We start from the raw sequence: 23,913 nt of genomic DNA, 5'->3' as shown, positions 1-23,913 counted from the left end.
TAGCCTTTTGCATTTAGCTCTAATTCCAGAGATTCAAGGGCAAGCATTGTTTCTGCTGGGCTCTGGAGAAGGCTTGGTGGATGGCATGGTAGGAGTTCATGTGAGAGCAGGAGATCATACTGCAAGACAGGAAGCTAGAAAGTAATTTAGGGTCAGCCTCAAGCTTTTCAGACAACTCACTCTCCACACAACTAATACAGGGTTGCTGGAAAACAATCTTACTTTTCTGAAGTCAGCGCCCCAGTGATGTTTCACTAGTGTCTTAGTTACTTTCTTGTGGCTGAGGATACCTGACACCCACAGTTTAAAGGAGAAGAGGCTTACTTTGGTTCATGTTTTCAGTCCAATGGATCCAAGGCTGGACAGTATGGCAGAAGGGCATAGCAGAGGAAATGCTGCTCACATCATGTCTGTCAGGAAGTAGAGAAGGGAACAGGGTAGTGGGATGACAGTATCTTCCAAGTTTCCCCAGTGACTTTCTTCCAACCAGGCACTGGTCTCCTAACATCATACTTAGCTATAGCACCCCCATGATTCACTTTTCAAAAGCCCCGTTTGAGTGCATGAGGGTTTGGGGGAACACTGGGTCAAAACCAGGATTGTTAGGCTCCACCTCTTACAGGTCCCACCACCCCCATACTGAAGACCAAGCCTCTGAGACACATGAACCCTTGGGGGATGAACCACAGCCAAACCATAGCAGGTAGCGTTGTAAAATGTATAATGAAAACAATACCCAAACCTTTTGTGGTCAAGTCTTGTAGGTAATAAACAGACATTATCTAGCCTAGGTATTTTTAGTTTGTGGTTTCATTTTTCCTGAGGTCAAAACAAGCTTCAGAATGGCAAGACCTTTCATTCTGTCACTGGCAAGCTACTTCTCTGCTTATTACTGTTGAGAGCTGCTTTTTGGTTGCATTTGCTTAATTTCTTCAGGGACTTGTCCTAAATATAAATTGACATTGCTTCAAAGGCACAACTTTTCTGAAAATTTGCGTGTTTCCTAAGGATTTCTTGAAGAAGTTCTAGTCAACTTTGCAAATTAGCATTTCCTCCCTTAACAAACCCTAGTGTAATAATGGCAGAGAGGGAGAGGGTGGGCTTGCTCTTAAAGCTGGTAACCCCATCCCAGCTGGAAATGTCGTTATTGGTAGGCATTCTGGAGTTCACTACCACTCCTTCCGTAACCAGTCACTCAAGGCCATAATTATAAGAATATGACTGCTTGATGCTTGTTAAAACTCTGAGATGTGATCTTTATATTGTCTGAGTCCTGTGAAGTATTTATCATTCTCAGTGTACAGCTCAGGAAAGGAGAGTGGATAGGGGATGTCCTTTATTTATCTAGTTTCCCTTTGCTTTTTCTCTCCTTTTTTCTTTTTTAAAACCACTGCTGGGCTAAGGCAATGTAAGCCCCTGACATTCCCTTGGTGTTCCACTGGTTGCTGGTGAGCCTTCTGAGCAGTACATTTTAATTTGATAGACTTACAGGGCACCTCTGTGGCTCTCATTTGGTCAGTCCGTTGCTGTATTTGTCATATATCCTGGCATGATGACTTACTTCCCATTCCTTGAAAGCTCACAAGTTAGCATCACGTGTCTCTCCATCCTACCAAAATATGTAAGTCTAGCCTCTTGTATTAGAACAGCATTTTTTACAGATTGTTGTAGTCACTTTCTGGTCTCTGAGGCACAATACCAGACACAACTTAAAGACAGAAAGATTTATCTTGGATCCTGTTTGTAGTCCACAATTGGCTGGCTCCAAGGGAGGAAGGCATGGTGGAAGGGCCTGAGCAGAGAACTGCTTACCTCCTGACATCCAGAAAGAAGGAGAAGGGGAAGGGAGGAGCTGGGGAGGGAGATTTGCTCTGCCAGGTCACACTCCCAGTTACCTGTCTCTTCCAACCAGACCCTGCCTCCTAACAGCAAGTCAGCTATTATGAGTGCCTCATAATCAAAGCACCTTTCCAAAGACCTGCCCAAGAGTGCATGGGAGTTTGAGTGGACACCTAGATATAAATCATGGCACAGATTATATAAATCAGCTCATGCCTGGAAGAGTCAAGATCAAAACAGGTAAGGTGGTAAGGTAAGAGGCCCAAAAGAATGCAGTAGAAATTCAGTACTGACCGAATTAGATAAGTGTAAAATGTGCACATAGGTGTGGAGTCAAATCAGGTGCATCTCAGGATGCACAATTTGATAAATGTTACACATGTCTTAATTCAATCTCACCTAAAGCCTAAGAAGAAAAAGAGAAAAGCGATCTCCATTTTAGAGATAGCCTTTCATAAATGGCCTCCTGTGACTTCCCAGATTGCAGAGTACAGATGCTTACCTGGGTGGAGTTTTGCTGTCATTGTTAAATCCTTCCCAAAAGCTGTCTTTCCCTTTTTATTTCATTGACCTCATTTTCTTCTGGTTTTCCCCCTAGCTCTTTGAGTACTACTTTTCAGGTGTTTTGCTAGGAGCATTGTATTATTATCAATCCCTTCAAACTTTGTAATTCCAGAGATTCTATTCTCAGGCCTCTATTTATAATATTCAGCATATTCTCCCAGGGCACTTTTCAGCTGTCACCTGTGTACAAGTGACCCCAAATTTCCCCTGTAACTCAGCCACTAGTAATATTAGATCATAGATTTGGTTTTGAAAATTTAGTTCTATAGTCACAGAAAAAATAATTGTGTGTGTTTGTGCGTGTGTGTGTGTATGTGTGTGTGTGTGTGTGTGTGTGTGTGTGAGTGTAAGTTAAGGCAATCATAGGAGCTTTTCCTGTTTCTTAATAGACCTTATCCTGGGAATTTAAAGCTCTGACTTTACTACTTTTCTTCTCCCAACTCTTGCAACACACTTATAAACAACCAACCTACCTTGTTTTACGCTTTTTATTAACATGTTCTAGAGAATAAGTGCTGGGAGCAATGTGCTTTAGATCACTATGGCCAGGCCTAACTCACCTCCTCCCATGGAGGAGGCAGGGTTCCACAGGAGGAGAACAGATGGCAAGAGGGCATGGTGGAGCAAGGCCTAGCCAAGAAGAGGACTACCTTCCTTCCATTCACCAGAGAAACATCAAATGTGATGTCTTGCAGATCTTAGCTCTGGTTACAGACCAGCCCCTTTACCTCCCCCTGCACTTCCTTTACCTATTCCACTATAAATAAATGTGCAGCCTTTCGCTTGGTGGTCTTTTCCACCCATCAGGAGTTAAGAGCCCCACCTGACCCCCACTTATATCTTATTATATCTCTTTGTCTGTCTTTCTTAACCCCTCACCATCGTTTTTTACTTCATGAACCCTTCAGCCATGTGGCCGTGCCAAATAAGTACTTTATTGCTGAAACTTCCCTCCTATAAGTATGTGCAGGTGATAATTTATGTAACTTGTATAGCTATTCCATGTTCCACCAAGTGGTTCCTTTACCACTAGAAATAGAGTCATTAATGTCTTTAAATCCAATCAAATTGAAAACTTCTTCCATACAATACAGAATCAATTTAATGGAGTCATCCTTAAAATGCTATTCCCCTGGAACCATTCTTACTACCCAATTCTCTATCAATTCAAGTTCAGTCAGAAAAACAGAACCATTATGAATGTAAATGTATGTAAATGTATGTTAAGTATATATAAAATAAAGATCTTTTTAAAGGAATTGGACTTATGTCATCGTGAGTGTTACTTAAGCAGTCTTTCTAAAGTAGTTGTCTCTGTGTTGATGTTGGGTAGCAGGATCCATCCCCATCCTAGTGATACAGAACTAAAAACTATGAGAATCAATAACATCATTAGCATATGATATTAATCAAAATCCAGGGAGTAAAAGGATCTTAGGGAACAGCTAACTTGGGGAAGAAGGTAAATGTTTTAGAGGACTAGGGTAGGAGGGGCCCAGTGAAGTTTAATTGGTTTTAAAAATGGGTAAAGATGTCTCTCTAGTTTTATGAGGTATGAATACATAAAGAAAACAGGGTGTACATACACAATGAAGTGCTTCTCAGCTGTAAATAAAGATGCATTTGAGTCATTTGTAGGAAAATGGATGGATCTTGATACCATAATACTAAGTGAAATAAATCAGACCCAGGAGATTCAATATCACAGTTTCTCTAATAGAAGAGATTCAAAATATAAATAAAGAGCAAAATAAAAAGAGAAATGATATAAAACAAAGTGGTAGGCTGAAAGAAGATAGGAAGAGGACCTGAGGAAGGAGAGAGAGAGGGGGCAGAGGGGAAGAGGGAAGTAAAAATTATCAACAAATGAATATATATATGTATATATATATAGATCGGTTCTCCAAGATGAATGCAATTATTAGGTATCACAATCAAAAACTAATTTTTTTAAAAAGATGATTGTCTAAGGAGATATTGTTTTTGTGAATGTGCAACTGTTGCTTGGGCAAATTTGAAATATATTTCCACAAGTTTTCTGCAGGAAATCATGCTGTTTTGTTTGGGAAAACCATTCTACAAGACTTCTTCTCTATGCAGACTCCATCTTGCAAAGAGCTTCTCTAGCCTGGAGGAGACCAATTATGATTTTTCTTTCATACTATATGGTCACTCTTCACCCAGACGAAAGAATATCAAGAATATAAACAAGTAGGCTTTGAATCTCTCACTATAAATCTGTTATGCAATTATGTAAATTTATTTATATCAGCTCAACTTAGTACATCTTCTGGTTCACAGAGTAAAAGTCAAACTTGTGAGAGACTGAAAATACAGACAATATACAAAAACAGAACTTTGACCCTGAAATCTGCAGTAACTTGCCTAGGACATCAATCTGTATCTGTAGTAAACAAACCAAGAAGCCACCCTGCTGTAAATCAAGCTCACAGGAAGTTAGATCGCTATCTCCACTGACAATCTAGAAAGCTAAACAGCTTTGTAACAGCTCAAAATAGCTTTAATTAATTTTTGTTTCCTTCTTTGATTTTATTTCCTCTTTCAACTTAGGACCCACCAAAGAGAGCCAAATACTGTATGTACCTCTAACCTATCACATAGAATATTCCACTTCCAGTCAGCTACTTCCAACTTCCCCAGGCCAGCAGCATCCACTATGGCTCGCCTAGAGCCTTCTGCTTTCTCCCCTACAAAGTTTTCTCCTTTTTACGTCTGCCTTTGAATCTCTGCTAAAACACAAGGGATGGTGGCTGACTCTCTGGCTATATAGCAAGCTCAGAATTAAATAGATTGGTGTTTCCTATTTCTTTATTTTTTATTTCCACACTTCCTGACTCCAGGTAATACTGATACTGTGACTTATGGTACAGAACTAGGGCTTGTTGAGGTCTATATGCCATCATCCTCAGAGCCCATGCCTTCTCCTTCTGATTTCTTCCTTCCCCTAGGGTGGTCCGAGTTCCCATAAGCTTTCATTACCACCTTGCCATTGAAGAAGGGCATCTAGTCTGAAAGCCATTCTCTGCCCCAATGTGACCTCTGCTGGGGAGACTTGATTGTTCCTTTTTTTTTTTTTTTTTTTGGTACCGGATATTGAACTCGGGCCCTTGTGCTTGCGAGGCAGGAGGCGGAACCACTGAGCGAAATCCCCAGCCCTGGCCATCGTTCTTGTTGTGTCTATTCCTGAAGTGTCCTCATAGCCCACTGCAGACTCTGGCTCTCAGAGTTTGTGCTTCACCTTGTCTTTGTTCTGACGAGTTTCTTTCGATGCACCAGCTTTCTATGTGTGCCTGTGGCTGCAGGGAGGCTCAGGACTCCCTGTGTCTTTCTACTCACCTTACTGGTATGCAAGGGACTCTGGAAGTCTGTTTTAGTCAGCTTTGTGTCACTATGACAAAATACCCAAGAAAAATTACTTAAATGAGGAAAGATTTATTTTGACTCATATTTTAAGAAAATTTAGGTGATGGTCAGTTCAGTTATTTGCAGCTAAAAACCCTGTAAAACACTTTCTTGATCATTGTTCATCTGTCATTCAGGGAGTCCATGGCTCCATTATAGAGACCAGGTCAGCTACTGATTACTCAGGAGTGTCCTGTCCTCTGGCTCACATCTGGAGAAGGAAGACACAGCAGTGAAGTGCAAAGACAATCAGCCACAAGACACCACCAGGTGGCCAGACACAGTGAGGGGTGACAAGTTACAATCAGGACTGATTTGAGAACCTATGCTTTCCTCTGATACTCAGAAATACTGTAGGTGCATTTTTTTACAGGCACACAGCATGGGAATGGGAGTAGGAGTGTCGACTGTGATAATAAAGAACAAGATGACAATCCCCTAATCTGGATACTTGAAGCAATTTGGGTTCCAGGAGACACTAAACTGAGGACATTCTCTCATTTAATCTTTTCAACAGCTCTCAGAAGTATTATCATACTATCATTGTAGGCATAAGAAAATTGAGATTTAAAGATATGAAGGCCCAGGTCATGCAGCTGGTAAGTTGTGGAACTATGACACAGAAAGGGGGGAAAATTGGGGAAAGAGAGAAGGAAGAGAGGGAGGGAGGAAGGAAGGAAGGGAGGGTGAGAAAGATCCAAAGTGCCTGCCATTCTTTTAAATTCATAGTGGATTTTTGCAGCTAAGAATATTTCTTTTCAGTAAAAATAAAAAGTATGTTAATAAAATAAAGACTCTAATGGGGTTGCAAGGTAGATATGTCCTAATACTTACCTGAAAGAAAAATGATAAATGAGAGGAACAGGACCTTCATCAGTTAGTGAGCTGCCACAGGAAAACACAGTGTTATCCCCAAAGCTTAGTTAATTCTTCCGTTCCTAGGAGCTAGGGTTTGCACTTTGTGTCCATAGTTGTTCATAACCAGCTCTCAAAGCACAACCTCCTCCCTGGTACTGTGATAATTCTTCAGCTTCGAGGCTGGACAGGATTTGTTTCCACCTGCAGGATGGCTTGACCTGGCTGACTCTTGCTGCTTTTCAATTTCCTTTGTCTTCTCAGATACCAATCTTCATCACATTCAGACCCTGTGGAAGTGATGAGTAGAGGTTTGTAGCGAGCAAGTATTTGTCTTACTTTAAAAGTTTGTTATTTTACAGTAGTTTTCAAAGTGTGGTCCCCAGACCAGCAGCATCAGGATCTCCTGGAACTAGCACAGATGCAAATTCTCAGCCCTGTCCCAGAACTACTGACTCAGAAATAGGAGGGTGAGGTCTAGCAATCTGCTGAATATTTCCAGGTTATGCTGTGGCTTGTTCACATTTGAAGACCACCAATTTAGAGTCCAGTATAAATCTTTGCCTTCCCTTTTCATTCTCCCTCCTTCCCTTCCCTTCTCTTCCCTTCCTTTCTTGCTTCCTTCCTTTCCTCTCTCTCCTTCCCTCCCTCCCCCTCTCATCCACATTTTATTAGTACAGATGAATGAGTTTCATTTTCACAGATTTGTACATACACAGAACATACATCCCCATCACACATTTGCCCTCCCCTCTAACTTCACAGGTTTGTTTTTGTTTCAATGTGTACATTTTGATCATATTTATGCCCTGTATTACTCACTTTTACACCCCTTTGCCTAACGATTGTCTCTTTTCTACTTTCTAGTCATCTTTTTTAGAGTCCATGAATTAGGGAGAACGTGTGATATTTGTCTTTCTGAGCATGGCTTATTTTGTTAAACATGATAATCTCAGCTATAATTCACATACCAGAGAAATCAGACCATTAAAGTGTACAATTCTGTTGGTTTTGGCATATCCACAAAGCTGTCCAACTATTTCCTCAACCACCTTTATATTTTTTATTACTTAAATTCTTTTATTGGTACTTGTAGGTATACAACACAATTATATTTCTCATTGGGAATTGTGCCTTTACATAATGCATCTTGGTTCTTATTTTTTCCCCATTCCTAGCCCTCCCTTCACCCGCTCCTCCCTTCCCTATTTACAAAGACCTTGTTTCCATTTTTTCCATTTCTCATCATTTTTCCTTTCCCTTCTTTCCTTTCCCCTGCCCCTCCCTCTACCCCTACCCCTTTGGACCTTTTTTCCTATTTTGCATTATCGATTATTCATTCTAATCATTGGTACATTTTAGGTATACAATATAATGACATTCATCATCGGAAATTTGCACCTTTACATAGTCTCTCTTGGTTCTTATTTTTCAACCTTGCCAAGCCCTCCCTTCAACCCCTCCATTCCTCCCTATTTACAAAGACTTTGTTTTTATTTTTCCACTTTCTCATATTAATTCCATTCCCTTCTTTCCTTTCTCCTACCCCTGCCACTTCCCTTTGCCCTTTGCTGCTTTTCTTCCTATTTCACATTATCTATTTTACCTTTTAGCACTTATTTACACTTTCAGTTTCTCACACTAGAGATACTATTCGGTATTTATACATGTGTGTCCTATTTATTTCACTTAAGAGTATTGCTTCAATGTGCATCCATTTGGCTATAAATGTCTCTAATTTCCCATTTCTTATGGCTGAGTAGTACTCCATTTTATAGAAAAAAACCACATTTTCTTTATACAGTCTCCAGTTGATGGGCTTTTGGGCTGTTTCCAAGTTTTAGTTATTGCAAATTGTGCTCCTGTGAACATGGGTGCACATATATCACAGTGGTATGATTCTTTTAATTCTCTGTGGAAGATACTCAGCAGGGGAATAGCTGGATCAAATAGGACTGACTTCCAGTCCTAGTTCTTTGACGTATCTCCATACTGATTGCCACAGTCAACCACCTTTAAAACATCACCATTATTTCAAATATGTAATGCAAGTGCCTTTCTCCTTTGTGTAAAATACCTATGTGTTACAATTCTATTTTTACCCATTCCTATTCTGAACTATTTTTCAGTAAAAAGCATATTGGAGGATTATGAAGCTTCTAATTGGGTAGTCTTTGTTTTCTGAAATATGTATGGTTTGTAAGCTATTTTTAGAGATTCCTGTTCATCAGACATCTGTTTCTGAGAGATTGTGACATCAAATGACATTTGGTTCAAATAATGCGATGAGTTTGCCCTAGCACCTTCCTTCTCTAACATGTCAACAAGGAGATTTGAGGCTTACAGGATGGAGACATATATATGCCCTACAGGTTGTCAGAGAATTCTAAACTAAAGCACATACATTTGAGGGGGATGGAAAGTGTTAGGGAAAGAATGTTGTGAAGACTTTCACCTCAATACTGGATGGCTGTACTGGAACCCCAATAATGCCAGGTGAGTAGTCTGCCTCCACACGTTGAGATTGTCCAACACAGAAATGCCAAAACCATGTCTTTTTCCAAGTGGACATTTATTTCTGAGCAACAGTGGATAAGAAACATATTGGTTAACTACATGGAACTCAACCCCATGTGATTTTGCAGTTTGGAAATTTATGATCTTAAAAACTACTGATGAAAAATTCAAGTACATTACATAAATTCATACTTGGATTTTTAAAGTGCTTTTAGGACCAGCCAGTGGATGGTGAGGACCTCAGCCACTTGGAGCCCTGTTCCGTCTCCTCACCCCACCCCCTGGTGACCAGCTTAGCCACATGGGCACCCACAAGCCCCCCACCCTGAACCCCACCCCAGCCCCTTGCCTCCTGACTGTGCCTCTTCCTGATTCCACACTATAGAAGCACAGGGGGTCATAAAGACCATTGTCCTGAGCTCCAGAAGATACAGCAGAAGTGAACAACAGAAAGAGGGCCTCTCTCAGGCTCCTTGATGAAAACTGAAGCCCACTGGAAAAGTGAAGAGAATCTCTGCAATAAAGGCACTCCAGACCACCATACTTGGTAAGTTGGAGGGATCATCACCTTCCATCGGAACCTTTACTATTTTAAGGGGAAGGGCAGCTGGAACCTGCAGTAGAACCTTGCAGAGTTCAACCCTGCAGAAGGACAGGGAGCTCAACCTGAGACTTGCAGCCAGAAATCTGCCTGAATCTCACGGGTCTGCTACTGGCTTGCTGAAACTCATTGACTAATATCTGCATACTGCTGCCCATATTGTCTGTTGTGACGGAAGAGACATACCCTGAAGGAGGCCCTTCATTTTTATTTTTGATTTGTTATTTTCAAAATATTTTTTGCTCTTATTTTTAAGTTTTATTTTTTTCTACTCTTTTCAAATTTTTTTGCTTCTTTTTTTTTCTTTTCTCTTTTCTTTCTCTCACTCATTCTCTCACTGTCCCACATTGTTCTTCATCTCCCTTTTTGTTCCTGTTCTGGCCCTAATTTGGATTTCTTCTTTCTTTTTCTTTTCTTCTCTATTTCCTTCTCTCGATTGTCATTAGCTTTAAAGGAAAGTAACTACAGTTTCTAGCCTCCCTACTATTGCTCTTAAGTTGTTCTGTTCTCATCTTTGTTCATTCATTCTGTCTTTTCCTCTTGTCTTCAACAGTTTCTTAGAGTTTGTGTGATCCTCCTGCGTCAAAACAGGATTGCAGTTACTGACCATGAAAACAGAGATTTCTTAAAAATGGTAAAGGATCACAAGAAATCAATCCAGCAGCTGCTAGAAGATGCAAAAAGGAATAACATAAGACTGATAGGGGTCCATGAAAAAGCAGGAGAAAGTGTAATTTACATAAAAAAAACCGTTCACAGAAGTAATAGTCGAAAACTTCCCAGACAGAGGTGGAGAATTGGACATACAGGTAAGTGAGGCATATAGAACTCCAACTAGCCATGATCAAAACATATCTACACATAGACATTTAATAGTCAAGATCCCAGAAACCCAACAGAAGAACAAAATCCTACAGGCAGTTAGAGAAAAGAAACAAATCACCTACAAAGGAAAGCCCATCAGAATCACAGCAGACTTCTCAACACAAACCCTCAAGTGAAGGAGATCCTGGAGTGAAATATTTCAAGCCCTAAAAGAAAATAATTTCCAACCTAGACTGTTGTATCCTGCAAAATTATCTTTCAAAATCAGTGGGAAAATTAGATGCTCCCACAACAAAGAACATCTGAGAAATTTCATGAACACCAAACCAGCACTCCAAACAATTCTAAACAATATCCAAGAAAAAGACAATGAAGGTCACAACTCCATGAGGCCCAATGGAGGGAAGCCACCAGGCAAGGCAAAAAGCTAAAGGGAAAGGGGGAAAAATAAAAAATAAAAGAGCCAGCAACAGCAAAACATCATGACAAGGATGAGTCAATATCTATCAAATATAATCAATGTTAATGACCACAATTCAAATGGCAGAAAGGATTAAGAAGCAAAATCCAACAATATGCTGTATACAAGAAACACACCTAACTCAAAAAGAAAATCATAGACTGAAAGTTAAAGGATAGAAAACAGCTCTCCATGGAACAAGAATCCCCCCCAAAATAGGGGCAGCAATCTTATTTGCAGACAAGGTCAAATTCAAACCAAAACTAATTAAAAGAGACAAAAATTGTCACTATATCCCTGTGAAGGGAACAATCCAAGAGGAAGAGATGACAAACATAAATATATATGCACCAAATACAAATGCCCCCAACTGTACAAAACAAATATTAATGGACATGAAAAACCAAATAAGCACTAATGCAATTTTAGTGGGGGACCTCAATACTACAATATCACAGATAGACAGATCATCTAGAAAAAAAAATCAACAATGAAATTCTAGAACTGAACCAAGCTATTGAACAAATGGATTTAATAGATGTTTGCAGAGTGTTTCACCCCACAAAATCAGAATACACATTCTTTTCGGCTGCACACAGGTCATTTCAAAATAGACCACATGCTAGCTCATAGGACATGTTTGAGTGAATGTAAAAGAACTGAAGTTACCCCCTGTATATTATCAGACCATAGTACAATAAAATTGGAGATCAATAGTATAAGAAACCACAAAAGCCCCATAAACACATGGAAATTGAATAACACTCTCCTGAACAACCAATGGATCACAGAGGAAATTAAAGAAGAAATCTGACCAGTTCATACAAGTAAATGATAATGCCAGTACAACACAGAGAAATCTATGGGACACAATGAAAGCAGTTCTATGACAGAAATTCATAGCAGTAAATGCCCATATAAGGAAAACAGAGAGAGCTCAAATAAACAAACTAATGCTGAACCTCAAGCTCCTAGAAAAAGAAGAGCATGACGAACACAAAGCTCATACAAGAGAGGAAATTATAAAGATCAAACCAGAAATCAGTGCAATGGAGACTAAGAGAACAATACAAAAAAATCAATGAATAAAAGAGTTGGTTTTTCAAAAGAATAAAAAAAATAGATAAACCTTTAGCCAACCTTATCAAAAAAAGGAAAGAAAAGGCTCAAATCCATGCAATTAAGAATGAAAAAGGTGATGTGACAATAGATCCAGAAGAAATCCAGAGGATCATCAATACCTATTTTGAGAAGCTTCATTCTAATAAAATGGAAAACACAGAAGAAATGGACAGATTCCTAGATACATATGAATTTTCTAAGTTAAATGAAGAAGATCTAGAAATTCTAAACACCTCAATTACAATGAGTGAAATTGAAAAGATAATTAAAATTTTACCACCAAAGAAAAGCCCAGGTCCTGATGGCTTCACTGCTGAATTCTACAAGATATCTAAAGAAGAACTATCACCATTAGTCTTTAAACTCATCAATGAAATTGAAAGGGAAGCAATACTTACAAATTCATTTCTGGAAGCAAGTTTTACTTTGATTCCAAAACCAGGGAGAGACCCAACCAAAAAAGAGAACTACAAGCCAATCTCCCTAATGAACATACATGTAAAAATCCACAACAAGATGCTGGCAAACAGAATACAGAGAGTCATCAAGAAGATCATACACCCTGACCAAGCCAGATTTATCCCAGGAATGCAAGGATTGTTCAACATGCATAAATCAATAAATGTAATACACTATACTAACAAAGTCAAGGACAAAAACCATGTGATCATCTCAATAGATGCTGAAAAGCATTCAACAAAATCCAACACCCATTTATGATAAAAACCCTACAGAAATTTGGAGTAGAAGGTCTTTATCTCAACCTGATTAAGGCTATCTATGAAAAACCAACAGCCAACATCATACTAAATGGTCAAAAACTGAAAACCTTCACACTAAAATCAGGAACAAGACAAGGATGCCCACTATCACCACTCCTCTTCAATATAGTTCTGGAAACATTAGCCACAGCAATTGGAAAAGAGAAAGAAATAAAAGGAATAAAGATGGGAAAGTAAGAAGTTAAACTGTCATTATTTGCTGATGATATGATACTTTACATAGAAGACCCAAAAAACCTCAGTCAAAAGTTTTCTAGACCTAATTGACAGATTCAGTGAAGTAGCTGGATACAAGGTCAACACTCAAAAAAACAATAGCCTTCTTGTACACAAATAACAGACTCACTGAGAGAGAAATTAGGGAAACAATTCCTTTTACAATAGCAACCAAAAAATGAAATATCTAGGAATCAGTCTAACAAAGGAAGCAAAAGACCTCTACACAGAAAACTATAGCACTCTGAAAAAAGAGATCAAAGAGGATATAAGAAAATGGAAAGATATCCCTTGTTCCTGGGTAGGAAGAACCAATATAGTGAAAATGGCCGTACTTCAAAAATTGCTATATAGATTTAATGCAATGCCATTTGAAATTCCAACAATATACTTCACAGAGCTAGAGAAAACAATCTGAAAATTCATTTGGAACAAGAAGAGAGCTAGAATAGCAAAAGCAATTCTAAGCAACAGAGACATGGCTGGGGGTATCACAATCCCCAACTTGAAACTATACTACAAAGCTACTGTGATAAAAAACAGCATGGTATTGGCAAAGAAACTGACCTGAGGATCAGTGGAATAGATTACAAGATGCAGAAGCAACTCCAGACGTACTCAGCCACCTCATCTTTGACAAAGAAGCCAACCACCCTCACTGGAGGAAAGATAGTCTATTTAATAAATGGTGTTGGAAAAACTGGATTTCAACTTGCCAAAGATTAAAACTAGGCCCATATCTCTCACCATGCACTAAACTAAGATCGAAGTGGATTAAAGATCTAAATATTAAGACAGAAACACTAAACTTGCTGGAAGATAAGTTAGGTAGAACTCTTGAAGACATTGGCATAGGAAAAGACTTTATGAACAAACCTCAGTAGCACGGGAACGAGCACAAAGAATCAACAACTGGGATCTCATCTTATTAAACAGCTTCTGCACTGGCAAGAGAAACCACCAACAGAACTAAGAGATAACTTACAATCTGGGAAAACATTTTTAGCAGCTGTACTTCAGACAAATGTCTACTATCTAGAATATGCAAAGAACTGAAAAAAATCAGATCCTCCAAAGTTAAAGACCCAGTTCAAAAATGGCCATCTGAAACGAACAGATGTTTCTCAGACAAAGAAGTAAAAGCAGCAAATAAACATATGAAAAAATGTTCAACATCACTGGTCATTCAAGAGATGCAGATGAAAACAACACTGAGATTGCACCTCACCCCCAAAAGAATGGCTGCTATCAAGAATTCAACCAATAACAAATGCTGGCAGTGGTATGGGGAGAAAGGAACCCTTCTCCATTGCTGGTGGGAGTGCAGACTGGTGCAACCACTGTGGAAATCAGTATGGAGATACCGCAAAGAAGTAGGACTAGAGGTCCCATTTGACCCAGCTATTACCCTGCTGATTATCTTCCCCAAAGAATTAAACTAATCATGCCACAGCAATATATGTGCACCCATGTTTATAGTATCACAATTTGTAACAGCAAAAGCTTGGAAACAACCCAAGTGTCCATCAACTGGAAACTGGATAAAGAAGATGCGTTTTTTTTTTTTTTAATACAATGGAGTACTACTCAGCCATAAAGAACAAGAAACTAAAACATTTAGAGATCATTTATCCACAAAATGGATGCATATTGAGGCCATACTCATAAGTGAAATAAATAGGACACACGTGTAAATACCAAATAGTTTCTCTGTAGTGAGAAACTGAAAGTGTAAATAAGAATTAAAATTATTAAAACAAATAATTGATAATGGGAAATAGGAAGAAAAGACCTAAAGGGGTAGGGAAATTGGGAGGGGATGGGGAAAGAAAAGAAGGGTAAGGAAAAATTATGAGAAAAGTGAAAAATGGAATCAAAGTCTTTGAAAATAGGGAAGGGTGGAGGGGGTGAAGGGAGAACAGGTAATGGGGAAAAAATAAGAACTAGGATACATCATGTGCAGGTACAAGCCCCCAATGATAAATGTAAACATATTGTATACCTAAAATGTGCCAATAAAAGAACTTAAGCAAAAAAAATCTTTTTTTTCATTTAAATAAATGATAGCAAATTCTATTTATATCCTAATAAGGAACTAGGATGAAGACCATTATCTATTAAATTACTTATAAAATTTTACTATCTTGAAAGTATAGTATACTAGCCAGGGTTCCTATTGCTAGCACATAATAATACCCAGAAGTTAAAGGAGAAGTTTAATTAGCTTCATAGTTTCAGGGGATTTAGTCCATGATTGGCTGCCTCAATGTCAGGAATATCATGATGGAAAGGCTTGGCAGAGAAAGCTGCTCAGTTCATGATGTCAAAAAACCATAACAGGAAGAACCAGATACAGTTCCCAAGGTCATGCTTTCCTTGTCGACCCAAGCAGACATATTTAGCAGTATGTTTAATAATCCTCTGAGTGGGTCCCAGGCCAATCAAGTCGACAATCTACTTAACTGCCATATGTAAAAACATTTCCACATAGCTTGGCTCGTTCACACTTTCAAATATTATTTTCTTCCTCTTTCTGACTCTGTTGCATAGCTTTTTTTTTTTTTTTTGTACCGGGGATCAAACTCGGGTCCTTGTTTCATAGCTTTTTATCAGGAATATCATTTTAAAGCTTTCAAAGATCTTTACCATGCATTCAAATTTTACTAAAAGACTGCCAAGTATCACCCACCTGGTATTTCAGAGATCATACCTGATTTTTTAATTTTTGTGATTCTGCGCATTTTAATCTGTCCTACTCAAGCAGTTTGGAGTTTGGAACAAATGGAGAAAAAAATGACTCACGGTGAATTCGCTGATGGAGGCCAGCACCTCACATGGTCTCTCTTTCCTCCCCAGAACTTTCATCCCTTGTTCCCAGACAGTGTAGTTTGCCAGCCAAGCATGCTTTGGGTATTAACATGAGAACATCAGGAAATGAAGGATTCCGTCTTGTCAGACAGAAAGGCAGAGTAGTTTCTTTCTCACACCAGATTTCCTATAGGAAACAAGATTTCCCCTGCTCTCCTGTGAGCTCTTTCCAGATCTACACTGGGTCAGCTCTTATTTCACAGTAGGAATGCAAATAGCATACTTGTCCCAGTTTCTCTTTCTGTTTGCAGTGAATTTAGCTCTCCAGCTGGATTAAGATCTTTTTTTTTTTTTTTTGCTTAATTCCTTTATTGGTACATTTTAGGTATAAATACATTTACATTTATCATGGGGTGCTTGTACCTGTACAGGATGCATCTTGGTTCTTATTTTTTCCCCATTCCCTGTGCTCCCTTCACCCCCTCCACCCTTTCCTATTTACAAAGACTTTGTTTCCATTTTTTCCTTTTCTCCTAATTTTTCCTTTCCCTTCTTTCCTTTCCCCTTCCCCTCCCACTTCTCCTCCCCCTTTGGACCTTTTCTTTCTATTTTAAATTATCAATTATTTGTTTTAATCATTTTGAATTAAGACCTTTTGTTACATCAAATCTTCAGTTGGCAGAGGACCAGATGTGATTTTTCAAAGAGAATATTGTCATGGAAAATATTTTTTTTTAGAGTGGGCATAAATTTGCCTAAAGCAACTGTTGTGAGGTGGCATGGAGCAGGAGGGAAGTGATCTTTATTGAATGTACTTTTTATTCTCTGGAGAAGTGATAGAACATTCTTCAGTTTGTCAGTTCTTCAGTGTGCCAAACAGTTGTTTTGGACCTCAAGCCAAATACACCCTGGAAACCTCAGAAGAGTACGTATTTCAAAGAAACTTTTAAAATTGTAAATTCTGTCAGACAACAAAATGATCCTACCACCCACAAGAAGGACTAGGTTTCCAGCAGGGCTGAAGCACTCTCAGCCCTGGATCCCGGTGAGGGATGTGGTGGCTGTGCAGACACAGTGGGCTGGGTTTAACCCTGCCACCCAAGGAGAGGGTGATTATTGAGCTAGGTTGGAGGCAGAAGTTAGAGAAATTGAGAGCATGGCATTCACAATAAAAGTAAAATGCCGAACTCCAAGAAGGGGTGCACCTCTCTGTCCTTTACCAGCTGTATGGTGTTGCGAAGCTACTCAGCTCTAAACAGGCTGAAAACAGCATCAGTTATTATTGGATTGTGGTGAGGGTAAAATGAATGAAAAGGCAGAGCAATCTTGAACAGTCACACCAGCCTGAAGGATGTGTACTCTCTCCCCTTTGAGCCTTTGTTTACGCTGGTCTGGCCCAAAGGCCTTGTTCCTTGCAATACCCTTAGGCAAGACTCCCGTGCTTTCTGGATACAGAAGTTGACTTGAATTCTAAGCAGAGCACGAGTCACTGAAGTGTGGAAAAGGAGAGGAAGAATGAAATGATGAACAGTTACAACGTCATCTTCGCTCTCTCCCACTTTTGATTCTTTCTATGTTCCTTGATGTGTTGTTTTCATTCTCTTCTTCCATAGATTTTCTTTCTCCACTAAATGGGGAACCTAACTCTCTGGGAGTCCAGATCCGCAATCTTCCAGCAGACTGAACGTTCTTTCAGAGTAATTTTACAGAAAACTCCTAGAAAAATTTGCAGTTAGCCTGCTTGGGACATTTGTTCATGCTTGTCTGAGGGGGCAGGCAGCATCGGTTAGGGAAAGCAGGAAGAAGATGGGTGAAGAAAACAACAGCTATTAATGACCAATGAACAAGGGTTTTGGATCTTGAATATCCCCCAAAGGCCCCTATATTAAATACTTGGTTTCTTGCTTTGGGCGCTATTGGGAGGTAGTGAAATCTTTCAGAGGTGGGGCCTAGTGTAGGATATTAAGTTATTGGAGGTATACCCACAAAAGGTATTATGGGATGTCAGTCTCTTTCACTTCCTCTCTCTTCACTTCCTGGCTACAATAAGGTGAGCATCTTGCTTTAGTGTGTGTCCTCAACATGATGTTTTGCTTTGCCACAGGCCCAGAAATAATGTGGCCAACTGATGAGGGACTGAAATCTCTGAAAGTTTTAGCCAAAAAAAACCCCTTCCTCTTTTCAGGTTGTTTTATCTCAGGTAGTCACAGAAAGCTAACTAACACAGGGCCAATTGTGAGGATGAGGTGAGGAACCCTTACTCACTACCAATTAGGGCCAATCTGTGAGGAACTTCTCACAGAATTTTTCTGCCTGGAGGACCAGGTCCTAACCACATTCCTGTTCTTAGTCACAGATCACCTCCTTCATTGCCTTGACCACACTGACCCCTTACTTTTACCTTGTCCTTCTGTGGCTAGTTGGGATGAGATGGGGAAGAATATCATCTTTCCAAGACTGGACTTTACTTTGTTTTCAGGATCAAAACTTGTCTTCCTACCATGTTCCCTGGTCTTTCTTCTTCTGTGGACTTGCATAAGTCAAGGCAAAACCATTGCTCCTGTTAGTCCTGCAGGAGCCCATGGTCCTCTTCCTGGTATGTAGGGCCTGGATGGCAGTAATTTTATAGTCATAATTTAGCAAGAAACAGTGAACACCATAGGTTTGCTTGTAATGAACACTGGCCTCAGAGGCCCAGGTCCAAGGCTTTTGTTACTTATCCCCGTTGTTATCATTTGTTGGTCCCATCCTAGAAAGAGTATAAATGTGAAGCCCTGAGCCCTCTAGCTGGCTGTGCACATGGTGGCAATGGTAGCAGATAATAAGAGACAGGGACATTTCAATAAATCAAGAACTCAGAGCTTTAGATTGAGCTGAACCTGATATGGCCTCTAAGAATTAGTCAATTCCATATTTGACTATCTTAGGAAGCAAGATAATCAGAATAACTATAAGTTTCATAAGAAGACTGGGTTTGTAAGAAAAGAAAGTTTACCAATTTGTCAGATATGATAATTTAAGTAACTTTTAATTGAAAGAGAAATTATAACTCCCAATGACCCTGTGAGAATGAATGGGAGATCTGCATCAAAAATTCCTAGGAGGCTGCCCTGTCTCCTTCAAGGGAACTATGATCCAGGGTGTGGTACTTGAGAGCTACAGAATAGTACTACTTATTAAGAGCCCTCCAGGAGTTAAAAGAGTAGAAGAAAACAGCCCTTCAAAGCTATGAAGTAGTTAGACATTTAAAATGCTTTTTGGTGCTTTTAAAATACTAAAACATTAGAAGTGATATTTTTTAAAAAAATAACGTCAACATGCTATGAATTATCTATTACATTGAACAAATAGAAAAGGCATTTAGATAAATCCAGTTATGAAGTTGCTTCCTATCTTTGAATTCTTCATCAGTGGTTTCTAAGATAACAAGTCTCCAAAATACAGAATCATATTAAGGTGAGTTTCACAACTATGTCCAAGAATTCCAGGCAGGCACCCCTTGTAAATTCTATTGCTTACAAGGAAATATTTTGTTCAAAGTGGGGGGGTGGTAGGGGAAAGGAAAGAAGGGAAAGGAAAAAATATGAGAAAAGGAGAAAACGGAAACAAAGTCTTTGTAAATAGGGAGGGGTGGAGGGGTTGAAGGGAGGGCAGGGGAATGGGGAAAAAATAGGAATCAAGATATATCATGTAAAGGTACAAATTCCCAATGATGAATGTTATCATATTGTATACCTAAAATATAACAATAAACTTAATGAGTAAAAAAATATTTTGTTCAATTCCATGGATCCAATCATCAATTTTCAACTAGTATTGAATGCCCTGGGTTTGTGTCCAGACTCTCTGCATAAAGCTTTACTTGTATTAATTTTCTAGGGCTGCTGTAACTGAGTACCATGATCTAGGTAACTTAAACAAAAAGAAGGTATTGTCTTAGAGTTATGGAGACCAGAAGTCCATAGTGAAGGTATCCACAGAGTTTGTTCTGAGGGCTGAAAAGGAGAGTCACGCTTCCTAGTTTCTGCCCACTGCTATCGGCAGTTTCTTTGAGACACCTATACATACTTTGTTTCAGAATTCCCTGGTTATAATTGTTCAAGACAGAATCATGGACCTACATTAGACCCCCTGATACCAATATTTAGCACTGAGGCCCAGGATGCTACATTTTAACAACTTCTCAAATATTTCATATATATCCTAAAGTTTGAGAATTGCTTTGTTAGTTTAATATATGTCAAAAAGTCATGTAAAATTTCACTTAGCTCGTGTTAGAATTCTGGATTCAAATTTAGGTTCTACTCCTGGCAGCTCCTAGTTTTGAGGCACAGTATTCACCTCACTGTACCCTACTCAGTGTTATTGTTAGAGGTCAGTTAAAAATGCACATAAAACCATGGGCTTAGGGCTCAGCAATAAGTGTTCAGTAAATGTTTGTGAATATTAATATTTGCAGTGCTGGTAATACCACTATTCTTACAATGACTTCTACCAGGTTAACTTATCTAGGATTGATAAAGACAATTAATACACATCACTAAATAAATAATAAATAAATAATACCTAGTTATAGTGCTCTTGGAAGCCACCAGGTTGTCCCTGGGGAGTTGATTTCACACCACCACCTACAATCTGGGCGCCTTTGTCTCTTTTGGTCTGGGACGCACATTTTAACCACGGTAGTTCTCTTTGACCACAACATCTGTGTCCCAGGGGTGATCTTAGTCATTCAGTTGTCCTGTTCAGTGCGTCTCCAACTCAGAAGGGCATGAGTCTGGATTTGTAGTTCTGGGGTGGGGCCCCAATCTGAATTGCCAATCTCCCAGGGGACACTCGTGCTGCTGGTCCAGGAACCCAAGTTTGAGACAAACTTGTGCCTCTGTGGTTCTCCCTGGATGCCCCACAATAGGTGTTGCCTCTGCTTCCTGGCCTGTATCATAGGTTAGGTTACCCAAGAGACCAAGGTTAGATTACCCAGCCTGCCCTCAGTTTCAGAGACTCTGAAGAAAGATGTCCTAACTGGGTGACGCTCTCTTCACTCCCAGGAGTGCTCAGCTTCAGCTTTTTGTGTATCATATACAGACAGTCCCCAAGATGGGATGGTTCTACTTAGATTGTTCAGCTTTATGATAGTGCAAAAGCAATATACATTTACTAGAAATTATATTTCAAATTTTGAGTCTAGATCTTTTCCCATGCTAGCAGCCCATTTCTCTCTAGCAGTTCTGGGGAAGGGCGGCCAACCACATCTCCCAGTCATCCAGGTAATCGCGAGGGGAAGCAACCAGCATTCTAAAGTGTGCTGCGTGCCTAAACTAGGATGTTCAGTGGATCAGGTGAATTAAATGCAATTTCAACCTGGGCTATTTCAATCTACTATGAAGTTGTTGGAACACAACCCCTTGTAAGTTGAGGAACATCTATCTGTAAACCATTTTCTGACAAATGAGAACTTCTCTTTATTTATAAAGATATTATTTTTAATTATTGTTGTTTTTATATCATAAAATAAATCTGAAGAGATATATACCTTATTGCTGCTTTCCTCTTCTTCTTCAGTATTATAAAAATAGCACGTTCTCTATTTTTATAGTTAGAGAAAACTACTCACCAACTTTTGAAGTTTAGAAGGGTTGCAACAGAAAATTTCTCTAAGGTTAAATAAATTAGTTATTGTCATTTTTGTTCTACTTTTTCCATCCTGGAAAGTAAAATACAATCAGTGTCATTTAGGTTAAAATATAAGATGTTTAAGATAAAAATACAAATCTCTCAGCCGTGCTTGCCTTTGAAACCCTTTTGTTGTGGCTATGAATCTGGTTGCTACAGAGTGAAATATCAAACTTCACCACACAGGGGAAGCATTGCTCTTTCTAGATTTAACAAGAAAAACCATGTTTTGAGTTGTTAGTTGAATTTCAAAACCTTGAAGTTAGCAATGAGAACAACAGAAGATATCTCACTAGTAAAAACCTCTTCTCCTGTTGAGATTCTACAGGTATGACCTTCCACCTTAACGGGGTCGGACTCAGAAATGGCGGTGCTGGTGTTCTATAACCGGTTGTTGGCCGCAGCCACCCTTAGGAGCCACCAGCCGTGGACGGCGCTGTGGGCCACCGCCCAGGTTCTGGGAAATTCTGGATTGTTTAATAATCATGGACCCCAAGTACAGCAACAACAGCAAAGAAATCTCTCACTACATGAATACATGAGTATGGAATTGTTGCAAGAAGCTGGTGTCTCCATTCCCAAAGGATACGTGGCGAAGTCAGCAGATGAAGCTTATGCAATTGCCAAAAAATTAGGTTCAAAAGATGTTGTGATAAAGGCACAGATGTTAGCTGGTGGTAGAGGAAAAGGAACATTTGAAAGTGGCCTCAAAGGAGGAGTGAAGATAGTTTTCTCACCAGAAGATGTAAAAGCTGTTTCTTCACAGATGATTGGGAAAAAGTTGTTTACCAAACAAACTGGAGAAAAGGGCAGAATATGCAATCAAGTTTTAATTTGTGAATGAAAATACCCCAGGAGAGAGTACTACTTTGCAATAACAATGGAAAGGTCATTTCAAGGTCCTGTATTAATAGGAAGTTCGCAAGGTGGTGTTAACATTGAAGATGTTGCTGCTGAGACTCCTGATGCTATAGTTAAAGAACCTGTTGATATTGTAGAAGGCATCAAAAAGGAACAAGCTGTCCACCTTGGACAGAAGATGGGATTTCCACCTAATATTGTGGATTCTGCAGCAGAAAACCTGGTCAAGCTTTATAACCTTTTTATGAAATATGATGCGACCATGGTAGAAATAAATCCAATGGTAGAAGATTCAGATGGAGCCGTGCTGTGTATGGATGCAAAGATCAATTTTGATTCAAATTCAGCCTATCGTTAAACGAAAATCTTTGATCTTCAGGACTGGACCCAGGAAGATGAAAGGGATAGAGATGCAGCTAAGGCAAATCTCAACTACATTGGCCTTGATGGAAATAAAGGCTGTCTAGTAAATGGTGCTGTTTTGGCTATGGGCACAGTGGATATAATAAAACTTCACGGAGCGACTCCAGCCAACTCCCTGGATGTTGGCGGAGGTTGCCATGGCTCATCAAGTGACAGAAGCATTTAAGCTTATCGCTTGGGATAAAAAGGCACTGGCTATTCTGCTCAACGTTTTTGGCGGGATCACGCAATGTGATGCTAGTGCACAGGGTAGAGTCTTGGCAGTAAAAGACTTGGGAATCGAAGTACCTGTTGTGGTCTGCTTACAAGGTACACGAGCTGATGATGCCAAGGCACTGGTAAAGGACAGTGGGCTTAAAATTCTAGCTTGTGATGACTTGGATGAAGCGGCCAAAATGGCTGTGAAGCTCTCTGAAATAGTCACCTTAGCAAGCAAGCCCATGTAGATGTGAAGTTTCAATTGCCAATCTGATCTGAGAACCCAGTGGATGGCTGAAGGTGCTAAATGTGCTATAATGTTTGAAAATACTATGTTCTATATTGTTGATTTTCCTTTCAGTGTATGGAGATTTTAATTGTCATACAGGTACACAGACCTTTAAAAGCATTTCGTCTGCGTTTAATTCTGTTGTTCAGAGCTGTCTAGGTAAAGAATGTATGCTGCAGGTATCTAGTTTCTTTTTTGCATCCATCTTTTTTGCTTCTGCAGAATGTCACTTGCAGTATACCTGTTTATTATTGGATACAAAGTTCTTCATTGATAAGATTCCTATAAATAAAATAAATATGAAGATAGAGCTTTATTCTTTAGTATCAAAATATATTATATTTAATAACTAGCCTCATTAGTAGAGGAGTGTATTAAAACAATGTTTTATGTAAGAAGTGTTTATCTTCAGTACCAAATACCTAATAAATGTATCAATCATTATTTATAAACCGAG

The 23,913-nt window shown here is 39.3% G+C and overlaps 1 long non-coding RNA gene and 1 pseudogene across 1 annotated transcript; one reads left to right on the top strand and one right to left on the bottom strand.

Moving 5' to 3' along the window:
- Positions 1–257: 257 nt before the first annotated feature.
- Positions 258–16,581, bottom strand: LOC110347038 (uncharacterized). Its single transcript, XR_002391392.2, has 3 exons — positions 16,007–16,581; positions 6,661–6,971; positions 258–410 (listed from the first exon to the last, which is right to left on the bottom strand). It is a non-coding gene; the product is annotated as an uncharacterized LOC110347038 (long non-coding RNA).
- Positions 16,582–22,034: 5,453 nt separating this feature from the next.
- LOC101702238 (succinate--CoA ligase [ADP-forming] subunit beta, mitochondrial pseudogene) lies at positions 22,035–23,474 on the top strand (annotated as a pseudogene).
- The last annotated feature ends 439 nt before the right edge of the window (positions 23,475–23,913 follow it).

The sequence above is a fragment of the Heterocephalus glaber genome, unplaced genomic scaffold, assembly GCF_053883595.1.
Source record: "Heterocephalus glaber isolate CG9 unplaced genomic scaffold, H.glaber_assembly_v1.0 deba00001553, whole genome shotgun sequence".
Lineage (NCBI taxonomy): Eukaryota > Metazoa > Chordata > Mammalia > Rodentia > Bathyergidae > Heterocephalus > Heterocephalus glaber.
Note: the sequence above shows the minus strand (reverse complement) of the source record. Positions and strands in the feature narration are given on the sequence as shown.